This window comes from Podarcis erhardii (genome assembly GCF_964252035.2).
Source record: "Podarcis erhardii genome assembly, chromosome: 3".
Lineage (NCBI taxonomy): Eukaryota > Metazoa > Chordata > Lepidosauria > Squamata > Lacertidae > Podarcis > Podarcis erhardii.
The window spans coordinates 43,146,834-43,151,759 of NC_138507.1; the positions used below are offsets into that span (position 1 = coordinate 43,146,834).

The 4,926-nt window shown below is 39.8% G+C and overlaps 1 protein-coding gene across 1 annotated transcript in view; it reads left to right on the plus strand.

The window, feature by feature from the left end:
• The window catches only part of PM20D2 (peptidase M20 domain containing 2), a 617,107-nt gene that overhangs the window by 208,859 nt on the left and 403,322 nt on the right, over positions 1-4,926 (plus strand). The window lies entirely within an intron of this gene.

Sequence of the window (4,926 nt, forward strand, 5' to 3'; positions counted from 1 at the left end):
ACTCTGCCTGGAAGTGGCTCTCCAAGGTCGCAGGCTAAAAGTCTTTCATCTGCTACTTGTTCCTTTTAATAAGAGATGTGTGTTAAAACCTGAGACCTTCTGGATGCAAAGCACATGATCTACACTGAGCTATGCTCAGTTGTCTTATCATTTCCCCACCCCCCAGCCCAGTGCAGCATGACCAGTGCCATAAGTTGCCAACAAATGAACTTACAAATACACTTGAATATTCAGTGCTGATGCCCAAGTGGCAGATTGCCACAAGGGTTACTGCAGAATCCACAAAATCAAAGAGGACAGAGTTGCATTTTTTTAATATTATGTATATTCTCCTGTACAAAACACCCTCAGCCCAGAAATATGTGTGTAGTACATATGTCAGGAAAAAAATAGCTGGCTCACTATCTTCTTGCTTAACATTTTATTTTTGACATTTCCTGCATCTGCCATTGCACATTCTCTCTCACTTGGAAGATATAATGCAGCAAGCTTGTAAAATATCATTTCCTCATATGACTGGTCAGTGAATTTTAAAACTTTGCTTTAATATGGCATTTTAGAATATTGCTTTAATTCATGCCAACATCAAGGCCCTATTCCATGGTAATATTTTGCCTTATAGGGTAGCTATTGAAGTGCTCAGACTATGCTACTTGCTCAAAGGCAGCCGTGTCAACTGATAATCTGATTTGTGGGCCAGTCCATTTCATAGGATTGTCCTCCAACGAATTACATGAATGACCTGTCCTGATTAAACATGTTAATGTGGCTCAGGAGGCACAATTTGCAAATCAAATACTAGGTGTTGGTTGGATAGATGTTGTAACAAGCTTTCTTGCTACTGTATGTTGCTATCTTCCTTCATCATTTGCATTTAGTCCTAGATATCATGGGTATTGGGGAGACTCCACAAAAAGGTAATTTGAAGAAGACCAACGCTTTTCCACCAAAAACTTTGTATAAGCTGATAATGACTAACCAGAGCCATTAAGTCTCTACTAATTGTTGAACAGAGCTCTCATGCAAGGACCTGGCTATGCTATTGAACTATAGCATATAGAACACAATTGGGGTCTGTGGTGCCATTCACATAACAAAGCTACCATAGAGATACCAGAATTTTCAAAAGTAGGGGTCCATGGCTTGGCTTTTGAAAAATAGAGGGTCTGCTGTACTTAACTAATTGGGAACCCCTGAAGTATAACGTACCACTTAAGTATTCTAAGCAGTGCATCTCCCCTGCTGCTGGCATATGTCTCTATGGATTCAATGCATTTATTACTGTGTTGCAGTTTCCCCGAGTCAAGCAGGAGATGCTTATGGACTAGCTGAAGTTCCTGGCCAAAGAGACCTTTGCCTGATACTGCATTTTAGTATCAAAAAGCCATTTGTTCTTACTTTGGGACATGTTTCTTCTATTGCTCTCGCTGAGGGATGGGGGGGGGGAGGGCTTTTTCATGCACATTATAATTAACTTGTCTACATACATATCCTTCCATTTTCCAAGGTGGAGGAACCTTTGTAACTCAGTTGGTAGAGCATGAGACTCTTAAATCTCAGGGTTGTGGGTCCAAGCCCCATGATCCTCACGGTCCCTCACAGCTCTACAATTATGTATTAACATACAAGTCTGAAAGTCGACAGTCAAAAAAACCACGGGGCTTTTCAAACTAAGTAAGGTTGCTGCAAACATTCCCAAGATGAATGGCACTAAAGTAGCAACAGGTTTCCAACCAGTTATCTCAGATCTGCAACAGCAGCAGCCCAAGATCGTGTTGTATTGTGCAAGATTTTGTGTAATTAAGCCAATTGCACAGAGCAGGGAAGCAATATCAAGCGGGTTAGCAATTGAGTTGGAACTATGATGAGCTGTAATTATACTGGCTGGATAGAAAATAGCTAGCTGGCCTTTGCTTTGAATGGAGAATGTGATGAGTACCACTTAGACCAGATGGAAACACAATGGATCGCTCATCTTTGTGTCTTTCAGTTGGGAACCATGCACAATTAAGCCAAGTCTCTGTGCCTTTAAAATAAGATAAATGTGCAATAATGCTCAGATCCAGACTTAACATGAGGAGTAATTACCATTTTGACAATCCTAGCCATGTGAAAACTGTGTGCCTGCTTTGTAGATTTGTCCTATAAGCACACAGTCTCAGTTTAGGGGAAGTTGAAATAGCTATAGAAAAAATGAAAAGGGTTTACACATCCCTAAAACCAGGAGAAGGGCAGAAAGTCTAGCTTTGTTTTTCTTAATGATATTGTTATTTTGCCTCCATGATACCACAAGATACCCTAAAGAAATGCTGGTGGAATGAGAATTCAGAAATCTGGGCAGGCGTTTAAAAATCTGTGAGGTTTGAAAAATGTTATGGAAGTAGAAAAATTAGACATGAGATCTAAATAGGAATCTCCCAGGGACACCACATGACAATTTCATAGTTTCAGATTCAAATAAACATAATTTTACTTTGAATAAATAACAGTTTAATTACACTGAAGAAATAAAATATGGTATGGTAGTAATACATTGGTAATATTACAGAAGTACTATTCCGCTATAGGTAGTTTAATGGTAGAAGCTACTTTTAATGACAGTCTTACCAGTACACTTGTGTACAAAGTAATATACAAGTTGCCAACAGAAACATTGCAGCAGTTGCAAGGATGTTACCAGCTCAAACAAACATCTAACAATACAATATACTTCAAAGTGAAAAGTAATAATGTTAGATTTACAGACATTAAAAGAGATAGGCTCTCCACTCGGAAACAATAAAAATAAAAAGCTACAGAAATCCAATTTTGCAATTTCATATTATCACAAGGAAAGACTTTCCTTTCTCCGACATTGCATCCCTGGAACATTTTGAGATGTCACAGCAACTTAATTGTTCTATTCTACAAGTACAGACTTGATTATTATTATTTTTTTAGGCCACTGCTTGTATAGCTGACATTTTAAATGTTTTTAATTTTATTTACATACATTCAACCCTATATCACCACAAGAAAGGATTTATTTATCATACAAGAGGCATTTTAATCAGTGCAAGTAAAAGAAATCCATAAGTGATTGCACGGCATTGAGGAGGTAATATACAAATATACATCAAGACTGCTGAGAATCTAATATGCACATAATACAAATGGTCTCTGGTACAGAAATACACAACATTTAAAGTTAATAAATACATAGAACTGTTAGACCACAGAGCTACTCATTTCATGAGAGTGGGTATGTGAGTAGTGAAACAGTGTGAGGATAAGCTGCCAGGCTATTCCCAAGGGAATGTGAACAATTGAAAATGGCATTATCTGCAGCAAGGGTGGGAATCTATGACCCTTTCAAATCCTGCTGTACAACAGATCCCATCATCTCTGACCACTGGGCATGATGGCCAGGACTGAAAGGACTCCAACAGCAGCTGGGAGGCTGTAGGTTCCTCATCCCTGATCTAAAGGAAGCTTTATTTTCAAAATAAGCTTTCCTCAATGACAAAAACTGCCTGTCCATGCTGCCTAAGAATAGGGCAATTGCTTTAGTGGCTCAAGACTAAAACCCATGGAGTCTATTGTTCTGTCTCCAGCAGGAGACCAGCTAGATGTCTCTAGAAGTTACAAGCAGGGCTTAACAGGTGTTGGTCATCCCTGTTGCTTGTGCTGAGCATCTGATTGGCTGAGATTACCCACATTCAAAATTGGCTGATCTATTTAGGCCAGGTGGGAACCTGTGGCTCCAACAGATGTTGTTGGCCATGCTGGCTAGGGCCAATTCCTACCCTTGATTTAGGCAGCGGTGAGCTGTGAAAATTGCAGCCGGTGAGCACCAGACACACCATGCAAAAGCTACAGGGCTCCTTCCCTTCCTGGTTGCCATTCAGAGGTGGCACCTATCTACTGCTTTCTGGTTGTTGCTGAACTTAGGTATCTATAGTGAAAAGCCGTTGCTCAATGAAACCTCTGTGCCAAGGGTCACAGGTATTGTATCTCCCCAAGTAGGATTAGGAAAAACACCACCATCACCTGCGATGATTCTTCATGTACATGAGTACTTCCAGACATAGACGTGGAGGCATGCATGTACAGAAGCACCCTGCACTGGAATAGAATCCTCTTTGCATAAGAGCTCTGTGTACACCCTGGAATGTGCACAGAACTCTGACCATTCCATCGGCAATGCTTGCTTTTCTCAGCCTAGAAAGATACTTTAAAGTACGTCCCCAAAAGGACGTACTGGCCACAATATGCTTTAAGGGTCCCATATAACAGTGATGCAGAATCGTTTTAAAAACACTCGCCATAATAAAAGGTGTCGCACCAGTCCCCAGAAGTGACAGAAGTGTCTATACATACTTTTAGTTCCAATAAATAGAAATAATAATGTGTTGGTTGGGAGAGAGTGGCATTTGACTAGCTTGTTTCCTGGCACCCACTGGGAGGGATCAGAGTTGAGTTTATACCTTCCCTTGGCTGAATGAACTTTCCTTCCCTAAGCAGCTTCCCAGCCTTAAGAACTACTATTCTAAAACATGGCTTAAGTGCAGCTAATTTATGCAGCGTATCTAGCAGCAGTTGCATTTTTGCGCTCATTTTGTAGGGACATCACCACCAGCTCGGTTGAAAAATGTTGTTAGGACAATACACACAGCTAGAAGCACTTTTCTTTAAACTCACATATGGGAATGAAATATACTGATGAATACATACTATTTCACAGAATGTTGTTTCTTATTATATCAAGAAGCACCATGTTTAGTGCCAAGACAGCCCCTTTGTCCCGTAGTTTGTTTTTTTTAATTACATAGAAGTTAAGATCTTGTACATAAACAGAAACCCATACAGTATGCATTAAAACCACAAGAATAGTTTCAAAAATGGCTCTTAAAGTTATCTTTTTTTCTTCTCCTCTGGGTTTTCTTT